The sequence below is a fragment of the Aulostomus chinensis genome, chromosome 19 (genome assembly GCF_037954235.1).
Source record: "Aulostomus chinensis isolate RoL2024-O1b breed Wild chromosome 19, RoL_Achi_v1.0, whole genome shotgun sequence".
Classification (NCBI taxonomy): Eukaryota; Metazoa; Chordata; class Actinopteri; order Syngnathiformes; family Aulostomidae; genus Aulostomus; species Aulostomus chinensis.
The window spans coordinates 8,620,805-8,633,826 of record NC_141338.1 but is presented as its reverse complement, the minus strand read 5'-3'; the positions used below and the strand labels follow the sequence as shown (position 1 = coordinate 8,633,826).

Genomic DNA, 13,022 nt, shown 5'->3' with positions numbered 1-13,022 from the left:
ATATTAACACCATACCAGAGCAGAAGAAGAGATCAGATTGTTCTCATAAATAGTACCAAGGTCTGCATCAGGTGGAGGTGGAGGAACAAAACATTTGAAGTAATCCTGATTTGCCACAGGAAATGACTTGGTTTCTTATCTCAAACCACGAGTCAAGCACGACAAGAACATAGCGTCCCAACTATCCCTTTATATGATGATCAAGGTCAGCTCAAACTCAAAATAAAGACTTTGGCTACACAGTCATGATTTGATGATACTCTCAAGTGAGGTTTCTATAAGAAATATTACTTCTGTAGTGCTGTTGGATGGCAACGCTGAGGAGATGTGGATTTTGATTAAAAATTTGCAGATAACTTTGCTCAAACTAAATAAGAAAACAACAAGGTGCATCATAAAGAACCATTTCCAAAGGTCAAGGCTGTAGTAGGTTCGTTAGGGCTTGTAAACACAACATTCACAACATTCATTCCCACCCAGCCCTGCAGTTCGCTCTCACATCACCAATAGGCTAGCACACACTGACCACCACCTACAACAATAACCACCAGTTAGCATACGCTAGCACACAGGAAAGACAAGCTAAATGCTGGCTAGCACACACTAAATGCCAACTATGACAAACTAACCACTAGTTAGCAAAAGCAAAATGCTGGCTAGCACATTTTAAATGCCACCTATGACAAACTAACCAGCAGTTCTCATAAGCTAAATGCCATGTATGACAAACTACCCACCAGTTAGCACACTCTAAATGGCGGCTAACACAAGCAAACCATTGGTGTTACCTACATGGCCAAGGCCGCATCACCCTTGAGCCAGATTTATTTTGATCAGTCTATTTTTTTTAAAAATTTTAAGTTGCTGCAGACTACCTTTAACCAGCTGTACATAATTACAGTACCTATTCAGCACACCAAAAGAAATGTTAAGCCTGGGAACACTTACATTTTCAGGTTCAAGTGGAGAGGGGATCTAGAACTACAAATCCACATTCTTTACCCATGTTTGTTGATAGGGAAAAAGGAACACGTCGCTCATGATGTGCTTTATGTAGAAACGTCGAGCGTATGCCAACCTCCACGGACTGTGTTGCTTCTCCCTTTGATTCTAGCCAGTCCCTCACATACCTTTTAGACATTAAGTACCTCATACTGTGTGTAATGCTTTTATCATTTGAAAGGCCAGTTGGTTCTTCAGGGGGGTACAGCCAATTCAAAAGCACTAAACCAGACATGTGGAAGATAAGCAGGTATTTATAAAACAAATCTAAGGATAAATTAAGGTGACAGCTGTGATAAACAAGGCTGAGGCTGATGCCAAAAGTGAATTCGTTTCTTCACGAGGTGCAGCATTGCAAGGATGTCTATTGATTCCAAATGTATGGAGATTTTATAGCTGTAACCTCAAAGAGGCCCCGTTAAAGATACTTGTATTGCTTTTCCCACATGATTTCAGTTTACTCAATGAAATAATTAAGTCTTTATTGAAGCTTCCAGGTGACACAGTGGTGTTTTGTTGAAAACCTGCTGGGACAAGTTCACTCGTGTCAGCTGTTTCTTTTTTTCCTGGCAAAAGGTGTGTCATTTTAATAGAAAGATTTAAATCTAGTGACACAAACCTCGAGTGAGGTATACAAGTGGTTTTTTTGGGGGGGGGTTTTTGGTTTTGTGTTTTGGGGGGGGGGGGGGTGTTTGTTTTTTTACAGGTAATCTCACTGCATGTGGCAATATTGCACCCAGTGTGTGGGTGGCTGCTCAGCATGTGGTTACCATATTTTTAATTGCCCATCTGGCACAAAAAGGAAGAACTGAGCATAATGAGAGAGCATGTCATGTTACAACATTCAGCAGAGCATTCTGATAAAACAATTCTGATGGCTTCTTTGAAAACATTCTTGAGTAGCGGCTGAGATTCAACTATCTGCCAGTGTTTTTGAACAACTTGCTGAATACTTAACAGAGGAGAGTACTTGACTGTTGAGTCTTACTTCTGGGGCTTCACCTTAACTTCAGAATCAAAGCGTTGTTTGGTTCTATCATCAAATTGCCTTTCCTTTTGTAACTTAGGCTTAGAAGTTTGTCAGGGAATGCGCCTGAAAGAATGTATCATTACAACAGATATTCATGCGGTGCCAATCAAAATCAAGTAGATTAACAACCCGTATTTTTACACGGAAGTTCTCTCTGGTTACAGAGAACAGTTTAACTCCTTTTCCCAACAGGGAAACTAAAGAGGTGCCTAAAGTTTTCATGCAACACTTACTTATTTCACAGTGGATAGCACATGAGGCCTCCACCAACGTGATCTATCTGCAGTAGAGGACTGCATTATGACTGGGATCCTGGCGGGTCCCGCAGGACTCGACACAAATCTTATGGGAGCGGGCGGTTTTGACTTTGCTGCGGGCATCCGGAACAAACATTGAAAGACATCATAGCACAAAGGCAAAGCAAGGCAAGGCGATGAAAAAGAAGTGGACTTTGATTTCTCTCCAAGGTGAAACTCTACTTCCTGCACGTTAAATACAGTAATGTGAAATTGGGTGTATGACTTTATTGCCAGGACAGGCTTTGTTGACATAACACAACATCTTGTTAAGGTAACAGCTAAATTTTGAAAATTTGATGCAAAGAAAAAAAAAGGTAAATGGACTCAATTCTCATGCTATCCTGCTCTTCCACCCAAATGGCACTCAAAGCATTTTGCAGTGTCATTAACTCATTCATTAACTCCAATGATGGCGGAAGCTCCCTTTCAAGGCACCAAACTACTCATTAGGAGCAATCGGGGGCTCAGTATCTTGCTCAGCGACACTTTTGACACATCTCTGGAAGAGTTGGGATTGAACCAGCAACCTTCCAATTATTAGACAGCTATGCTCGATGTAATACTTTTAAAAGATATCCTTCTCCCCCCTTCCATGTGAAAGTAGCATCAGTCACAGTAAAACGCAACATAGAAACGTATGAACAGTGCAGGTCTTGGTGGTACCAGTGTTGAGCACAGGCTCCACCAGGTCCTCTGGGTTACATTGTGTCTGTGATGAGGCTGCGGATCCAGAAACTTCCCAGTGGTGCAGCCTGGGAAATGCCAGGCTATTTCTTTATAGTTTCCAAAGCAATCCACTGATTGTGCAGGTATGCATCTATAGCCTATGAATGTTGCTGGTAGAGGCTAGAAAACAGTCGTATAACGCTTCACATCAGCCTCAGATCCATCAGCATCAGCATCTCACAACTCAAGTCAGAATCCCAGTTCAGCCCGTATTTGGTTTCTGACTGAACCCTTGAAAATAATAGTCCCATTAGCCTCAGCTGTACTGTACTTTGTATTTGATGCTAAATATTCAAATGTAGGCCATTTTCCATTTAAGGGTCGCGCGGGGGGGGGGGGGGGGGCTGGAGCCTATCCCAGCAGCCTTCAGACAGGTTCACCCTGGACGGGTCGCCAGGCCATCACAGGGCCAACACATACAGACAGACAACCATTCACACTCACAGCCACACCTACGGTCAATTTAGAGTATCAATCAGCCTCGTCCCCTCTTGATGTCTTTGGACTGTGGGAGGAAGCTGGAGTACCAGAGAGAACCCACACAGGAACAGGGAGAACATGCAGACTCACACAGAAAGATCCTGTGATGGAGCCAGGACTCGAACTTGGAACCTTCTTGCTGTGAGGTGACAGTGCTGACCACTGCACCACTGTCCTAAATACCACTGTCCTAAATACAGGTCAAATATGGTAATCTACAGGTGCATTAACTGTTTATTATCAGGTTTAAGAAGCTGTTCTGGATTTTAACTTTCATTTAGGAAAATTACCATCCTTAACAGCAAAAAAAAAAACAAGCATTGCTTATTTTCTTAAGCCTAAAATGTATGTATTGTACAAACTGTTTTTTATTTGGTTTGTGAACCAAAAGAAACACAGACACTGGTTCACAAAAGTGTTCACACACTCTATTTCAAATACCACTACTTATTATGGACTATATTTACCAAATGGCTTGTTTCTATTTGAGTAATTTTCATGTAATCATCATTTGGAGACAATGTCCCTTTGGGTCTCTGAATATGTAGTGTATTATATAATGAGAAACTTTAACTGTTATCACTTTAAATCTCCAGGAGAAATGTGGGCCAAATTAAGAATCTAACTCTTGAAAGTGCTGACAATAAGGACTTTTTCCTCCCTCTCTATCTTGCTGGTCTTGGCAAACCATGTAATTTAACTTAAGAAAAAAATGTGTGTGTGCACACGTTTACATACATGCGTACATACATACACACACGTACAAACACACACACACATATACTGCACACACACACACACACACACATATATATATATATATATACACACACATATATACATTATATATTTATACATATGTATTAGCATACACACACACACATATATACACAACAAGAGAGAGAGAGAGAGGTTTTGTTTTGCATCTTGGTCTAGACAGAAGAGAATAAACATATGCGATAGGATTATAACGGAAAAGAAAACAAAGCAGCCTTGAGAGCAGCTGTTCAGTCTAAATAATTAAGCAGTGATTAGGATGTGGCCAAAGGCTGTCTGATGGGTTCAGTGGCTGAGCTGAAGCTCTCCGTTTGTAAAGTATGCATTATTGTGGCCATCAGTGAAGAAATCGCATGCTTCACTCTTTTTATTCTCCACTTGACAGCATCTCTCATTGACCATAGCGTCAGCGCCGCCCCCCGCCCCCCACCCCATCCCCATGAATTCCATATCTACATGCCTTTCTGTTTCAGATTATATTTTCTGCCTTTTTCATGGGTGTAGCCACTTATTATTTATGTATTCTGTATAGCACTGTGAAGACTTGCGTTTCTCTGCTCTGGGCACTTTCTGAAGCGAATTAAACTTGTGATACTTTGTTTTCACATTCGTTTAATCATTTTGACAGTTCATTTCATGCCCCACTCTTTCATTTGTTAAAAACCCTGTGTATTTTTTTTTTTTTTTTGAATTGCATTGCAGACTATCCTGGCTGCTCCATAGTAAAATCAATGTTTTTGCTAATGAAGTACTAATTTAGCCTGTGATGATATTTTAATCATCCAGAGTTAAAGGGGAGCTTGTAGATGTGTGAGCTTTCCTGGCAGTATTTCAGCTCATAATTCAAGCTATATGGCCTCAAGTGTGGTAGATTTGCAAGTAAAAGATAGGTACAAGAGTCCCCGTCTCTATGTATCCATTTTGGATACTCAAATCCCATAACGCCAGTCTTTAAAGTAATGGAAATACATTACTTCTCCACAAAGTTGCTTGAGAAAGACACGATTGTGTGCCAATTCATATAAATCTGAATTATCATAAAATACCTAGGACTTTAATTTCACTTTTTATTGAAAAGGGTTCTCTACATTCTGTATTTGCCCCCAATGAGCAGACTGTTCCTGAGACAATATGAATTTAAACTAAAAGGATTACATGCACAAATGAAATAAAAAGCCAAAATTGTTCCATGAAATAATCTTTCACAAGATGTATGGTATTTCTACTTTTGATATTTTTGTTTTAAGATATGGCACATTAGCTTGAGTGGTAATGAATGTTTGTAGCTGTGCGTCTGCCAGCAAATGCGTTCTTGTCCACAAGGACGGGTTCAAGCAGGTGCAGTTTTAAGAATGCAGGGGAAACAACACAAGCTCTGGTGAGGCGCAAAGCAAAGCCATCTCCCCCATCAGCTCTGCATTAATCAAACATGGTTTGCGCTCTGTTTTTAGCAAGGATGTCAACACTAACCGGGCCGTGAGCACAGAAAGGTTCGAGAACCAAACATGGCACTGGAGCCCGAGCAAAAAGGAAAGAGTGAGGGACATCTTTAGGTCTTTAATGAAAAGAGCAACACAGGAATCAAAAAAATCATAAATCCCAGAAATAAATGGGATTTGTTGAACATTCGGTTCCCTTGTCCAAAAGTCAAGGTTTTTGGAGGGTTTTTTTGGTCACCTTCATCAATGGCATTAAATATGACAGTAAATACCATCCGTCCATCCATCCATTTTCTACCACTTATCCTGTTAAGGGTTGCAGGGGAGCTGGAGCCTATCCCAGCAGCCTTTGGGCGAGAGGCGGGGTTCATCCTGGAGGAGTGCCCCAGTCCATCGCAGGGCCAACACATGTTGACAGACAACCATTCACACTCACAGTCACAACTACGGCCAATTTAGAGTATCAATCAGCCTCGTCCCCTCTTGATGTCTTTGGACTGTGGGAGGAAGCCAGGGTACCCTGAGAGAACCCACACAGGAACAGGGAGAACATGCAGACTCCACACAGAAAGATAGCATGCTCAAGCCGAGGCTCGAACCTGGAACCCTCTTGCTGTGAGGTGACAGTGCTGACCACTGTGCCGCCCAACAGTAAATACCACTTTCATGAAATCTGATTTTGTTTAAACAGAGGTTGTAAGAGATTCAAGCTTGCTCATCATGCTGAAAAAAAGGCAGGGAAAAGTTACTAATGGTGACAAAGTCTGTGCGTGTGCGGCGTAGTTCCTTCATAACATTAGCTTTGCACGACCATGGCTATGCTAACGTCTGGGCTGATTCACAATCCTTGCGGTACTCTATACCAATAATCTTCCAAACAACAGTTTTTATTAAGCAACCCTTGTAGTAGCAGAAATAATTAAGACCTTTGTGTGTTGAAACTTGCGATGGAAACACTATAGGATCACAATATCCACAAAGAGGTGAAACTGTAGAGGTGGGTCTCAAATGTGGCACCGTGTTTCCTCTACCATCCACAACAATCTACACTTTCTTGTAAACAAGACTCCTTCTGTTCCCTTCCACCACCATGAGGTTATTACTGTAACCATGACAACAAAATTTCCCTAATCTTAAACAGAGTTCACAAAAAAGCATACCTGCCTTAGCCATGTCCTGCTATGTTTTCTGCAGTAGAAAATCATTCTGTACTCACTTTCCAGCAGTAACTTGTGTTATTATATCAAGTTTTTATGTGTTAACATGTAAATGAGAGCATCCCCCCCATGGTGAAACTGGAGTGGGAAGGGAACACACTTGCTGCATGTCCCATTATATTTCTGTTCTAGTCATAAATGGTAAATTGATAAAATGTATTTGCCGTGTAAATAAATGCTGGTCTTAGCTTGAATTTGTCATTGTAATTCATTAAAAGCTCTGCAATCACTTCATTTGTTTGGTATCGTAATGCCTCTTTTACGCATTAAAAGTGGAATTTGTAAGACTGTTTCAAATTTTACAGTCTACCGCTGGTAGATTAGTTTAGCTTTTGTGACATTAGCATCAGGCTAATTGGATGTCAGCAAGTCCAACTCGTGACTCATTTGTCAATCAATTTCAAGCATGACAGTTACAGTAGCATCATACATTCCAGTTCAGACTAATAATTCACAATGCAACCAACACAGTTTTAGAATGTGTTGAGAAAACTGCCAAAATATGAACTGGTATTTGGAGTTGCATCCAGTTGCATGGTAGTGTTGCTGGAATTTGACATTAAATTCTTTTACACATGACCTGAACAGGCACGAGTGAAGAATTTTGCTCCCCAAACACAAAATACTGTAGTATGGAACGTTGAACATTTTATAAAATGTTGTGAGAGATTTTTAACATCCCTGTCGCCGTGCACTAGCTGTCCCTTTTTAAACTGCACACTTGGAGTTGACTGGGAATCTGGGGAGGAATATAAAAAGTTTCAGGTGTAGTTTAAGTGCAATTAAACCACGTGTGTTTAAATCACAACAAACAGAGGCGAGAAAGACAAACAGGACTGCCTGTCTCATTACTGTCCTGCTCTTTAAGGGACAAATCTGACAACAGTACTCACACCTGAGTCTTGTTACAGACAGGCAACTGACGTCTTCCTGACAAGAGGGGTGTCGTCAGAAAACACTTTCATCTCCCGGAGGGCAGTTTCCAGTTAGATATTTTGTCTTTTTATCTGGAGGACTTACTCATTAGCTCAAGCAAAGCCTTAATTGCCAACAGCACTGGTGTGAATGTGTGTTCAGTAAATTGTGTGCAAAGAGGGGCATTCCAGGAAAAAGAGAGAGCATTACTCTCGCAGAACCTTTCCTGGATAAATAAAAGTTAAAACAAAAAAAAATTGCGAGCGTTTACAGAGCAAGCTGGCAGGAGAGTAAAATAATTGTCTACATTTAATTGGATTTTGCCGGCTTTGTAGTTTCTAGTCATTTGAATGTGCAAATATCTGAAGCAAAATGTCTGAAGGAGAAAGAGTTCACACATAGCAGATAGCAAACAACGTGTCAGAAATATTGACATCTCATTGTGACAGCTGCAAACATCTAGGCTCCTCTATGAACCCCCTCGGAAAACAGACAAACAAACACAGAAAACACACACACACACACACTTTTGTGTCAACAGAAGATTCAGTGTTGAGTTGAAAGTGGGTACAGTAGTAAGAGCGGATCTGTCTTTTTGGGAAATACTGACTGCCACAAAGAGATGCTGGATTTGTTCTTTGTTTTTTTTTTTGGGGGGGGGGGATGGTTTGGGACATATTTGAGATGCCTGGTACTCCTGGAGCACATTTTGAAAAGCCTCTAAGGCAAAATATGGTGCCAAATATAGACTGAAAGATATCTGCAAGTTGATGACAATGTAAAATATTAAAAAGCAAAGAAGGACAGGTTGATGTTTCAGTTTTTTCATGCCAAACTAGTTTTGTACAGTGGGTTTTTACTGCGTGGAAAAAAGGACAAGATTATACACTCACATCCTATTCTCATCAGGTACAATGTCTTATCCTGATTAAGTTCAGTAAAAGTCATCATCGAGCATCAAAAATACAAGAAGTCAAGAGAACTGTTGCCCAAAGATGTGATGGCCCCCTGGTGGCTGGGTGCAGTACAAATCATAAATCCTGTCACCTCCAAGTTGGGTCAAACCAAACATTGAGTTTAAAGATTTGTGGTCATTTCACATATGCTCTCTGAGAGTTGTAGGAAATTTGCTCACGTTCAATTCATGTGGTTGTTTATGACAGTAAAAAAAACAATTGTATTGTAGCAAAGGGGTGTGATGGATGATCATAACTTGGCTCAGTAGAGTAGTGAAGGATAGGTGTCCGGTAACCTCGTCTCAAAAATCAAGGGGTTTCAGTAAAATGCCTGAAATAAGGTCTGTGGTTTCTGTTCGCTTTAAATAAGTCAGTAAATATCGCCCTCATGACTCAAGCTTTTGTGTGTCTCAAAAATGGTAGTTGCTAACAAACAGCACATGGGACCAGAGATTGTTGCCAACATTAAACTGCCAAATTCAGAAGTAGTTATGGTTTCAGTCCTGGCAGTGCAGTTGGTTTACAACCTAAAGTAAGATTTCTACATTGATGCTTCAAAATGTATACAAACTGAGTTTATTCGGGGAAATAATCTCACTGATCAAAACATGCATGTTTCATAAAGCTGTTTGCTGCAGAGCTCAGTTCCTGCAGTGACCAAAAATCCCATCGCCTTTGGATCAAGGGAGTCCAGGTCGATGCAAACCTCCGGGATGACCGGCACCTCTATTCCACGATCACTACTGAGAATCTTCCCAATGATGTCATCGCCATACCTCACCAGGATGATTTTGGCTTCGCGTTGGCGCAGCTTGGCAAAGTATAGCCCAGATATTAAACACGGTCTGCTTTGCATCGCCCGTGTTTGGTATAAAGGTTTGTGACACGGAGACAAAGGCAACAACCTAAATGTGAGTGATGTCTAGACGACAGCTCAATCTCATAAACAACTGGGATGGGCTTCAAGTTATTGAGCACGGTTGGCGGGGTTGCGACTGGCCAAATCACTACATCACATGTGCCAGTCTTGCTGCAGCTCTAATGTAATTAGTGTGGATCTCTAGTGCCTGCTTCGGTCTTTTGTTGTTTCATAAATGTAATTAGTTAAAACAAGCAGCAGCTAAGCTAGGGCCCGACTAGTCTGAAAAATGTGACAGCAGCAGCCTTTGTTATTAAGGAAGTAGGTGAAAATGTGCTCATTTCAATTATCCTTGAAGTGAGGTTAAATTACATGTAGTCTACTGACGCAAAATGAGGTCTGCGGTTCCATATATGATAACAAAATGAAGCAATTTCTTCAGGGAAATGTATCCAATCATTAATTATTTTTATCGCTGGGGTGAAGTCGAAACAAAACAGTTGTGCTCTCCTTCTTAGCTTGCAGACGCATTAACCAAAAAAACCTGATGATTAATACATTGAGCTTCTTTTAGCTTTTTGTTTTTCTTTTTATTCCCCACCATCTCTAAGGAAAGTAGCTTGCTCTTTCTCCATTCTGCAGCACCACGAGTCACTAACAGCGTCTGCTTTTTGATTCTAGGCAGGTATAATACTGCAGAGTGGGTTTTTAGAGATTTTTTTTTTCCCTCTCTTTTTTTTTTCCCACTGAAAACAGCTGCCTGCTACATGTTGAAAGGATGCTAGTGGGAGCTGTGAAAGTGAATAAAATAGTATAGCTGCGGGTTGTGAAACTAAAATAAGGTGAAAGATGTTAAAATGTAGAGGAGAGAGTTGGGAGATCATTCTCTTTGCGAACCTTGCTACATGCAACCACATCTGAATCAAAGTTGATGTAACCATTTCGTTTCAGATATTTAGGGTTATATAGTGGATCATATTTTGGTGACAGTTCAGGATAATTAGTTAATCCCTAGCTATATATCAGTACTGACTAAGGTAATTAACCATTTACAGAAACTCCTTATGATCTTCCAAGGAAATTTAATCCTAATCCCACTTCCCACTCCAACCTGCAATTTTTCCATCCAACTTTGCTGTAAATTAATTGTTAACGAAGCATTAAAAAATGACGGTACTTAATTATTAATAACATATACTGTACCGTATACCACATATGCACTGCTGAAGCCGTGATGACAGCATAGCCAGCAGGGGAATCATTACATAATATTACACGCTTTTAGTTTTACATATTTGCAGAATAATTTGAAAAATTGACATTGCGCACACACACACGTTAGTGGTGTTCCCTCCAGTTTGAAATGAGCGTCTTTTTATTTCTGATTGGCTACATCTGATCCATAAATTACCAGACATAAGTATACGGTGTTGTTGAGCGTAGCATCTTCAACTTGCGTACAATCTTTGGCAGAACTGACGACGGTGATGGAGGTGCTGTTGTATTTTTTACCTCTTTGACTTTGAAAAAAACAACTGTCAAAGTCTACCGCTTCAACACAGATGTGCTGCATTTGTGTCTGAGATGACATAAATTGACTGAAGTTACCGGCGGAGGAAACAAGCTTTCAGTCCTCCATGTTTATTGTTGATGGCGAAGCTCCAATCACTTGTGGTATGCGTGTCTGAGACTGGGATTAACACACTGCAGAACCACGTTCACCCTGAGAGGGAGGACACAGACGGTGAATTGGATGGAGAACAAGTAAATGATGGTGAAACATAAAGTTTGTCAAGTGGCAAACTTATTTTTTAACGGTGTGAATTGGTGCCATGTGTATAGTTGGGTGCGGTTGCGGCGGCTACTTTTGCGGGGTCAGGCTCCACTTTGATGAAGTGATCAAGATCATTACAGCTGTTTCATCGCCATGAAAGCCACACTCAGGAACCCCTGAAATGGGAACTGTCATTTTTTTCCAAGCAAGAAGTATCATCACCTTCCCTCGCCGTTGAGTTCATTCACCTCTGACATCGCACCTCCTTGGAGTGATGATGTTTTAACAATGGAGTGTCCAGCACCTCATCTGGTGTCCTCCACAGCTGGAGTGTCCATGAACCGGTAGCTGCTCCTGATGCCAGCAGCGTATGAACGGGTGAATGTGTCACTGGGTCAGTTCGCATCTCTGAATTTTAAGTGTTGTCTTCTTATTCACATTCAAACCGTTTTTTTGCAGTGCTGTAATGTGATATTATGGATTGTGTTAGCAGCACAGAAGCACTAACCTGGGAACACGCATAAATGTGAAGGAGGTTTGGATCATTCACCTTCTTATTAGATAGCGGCATGCTTGACAGAATTCAATAAAACATACAAATGTGGTGGAAGATGATCTGACTCAAATGGACTTGCACAGTGTGGAGACAGATGAATGAGAGGTGCTCCGTCTAAGTGTTTGACTGAGCCACATCTCACCAGAATGATGCAGGTCGGATTATCTAATGTTGGAGAGAGGCAGGGCTTTTGAGGTTGTGTCTGAGGGCGTCAAGCTGTAAAAGGCACAATTAGTTACCTACGGTACGAATATGGATCTGGCCACATCATGGAGTCACACAGTCCAGAAGGTTTCATAACAACCTGAACAGTCTCAGGAACATATGGCCAGGCTCTTTTGTCTTAAATGAATGCCAACAGGGGTCAGCAATTTCCCCCAGAATGACACTTTTTTTCCCCCCTCCTTTTTCTTTCTTGCGTGTGTGTGTGTGTGTGTGTGTGTGTGTGTGTGTGTGTGTGTGTGTGTGTGTGTGTGTGTGTGCCAAATCCAGCAGTGATATAGTGCGTACAATCAAAGCTGCTCCTGGGGATTAATTTGACTTGCTGGATAAAACCTGAAGGTGCAGATAGCCAGCAGTGACGTGAGAAGGTAAACAGTGCGTGAACTCAAAATGATCCCTAAGTAAGATAATACAATTGTAGCTCATCAGAAACACGCAACAGGTTTATCCTCGAGTCTGGCACGAGCAGCGCCTTATTATTAGCATTTTGATCATATCTATATTAACACTATTCTTTTTCTGTTGTTTTGTTTTGTTTTTTCCTTGATAGATTCATGATATTCACTGAACTGTTTTATGCTGAGACTGGCAATGTAGTTCAGAGCGCATTGCACAAGTAAGGCTTAGTTAAGATCATCTTCCACTGTTTTAATCGTCCAATTGTGGGTTGGTAAACACTTCACAGTGAGGCGAGTTCGTCTGCTAGAACACAGAAAGTCGCATTAAATGGCATGGAATTGAATTCAAGGCACGTGTCCATCTTATTTTAA

The 13,022-nt window shown here is 41.0% G+C and overlaps 1 protein-coding gene across 2 annotated transcripts in view; it reads right to left on the bottom strand.

Moving 5' to 3' along the window:
• The window catches only part of brinp1 (bone morphogenetic protein/retinoic acid inducible neural-specific 1), a 163,769-nt gene that overhangs the window by 129,256 nt on the left and 21,491 nt on the right, over positions 1-13,022 (bottom strand). Inside the window, exon 1 of one of the 2 annotated variants that reach the window (XM_086187162.1) lies at positions 949-1,072. The exons of the other annotated variant lie outside the window; for it this stretch is intronic. The gene's annotated coding sequence lies outside the window, so the exon portion shown is untranslated. Of the gene's footprint in view, positions 1-948; positions 1,073-13,022 lie in introns of those variants that run through there. 2 annotated transcript variants of the gene reach the window in all.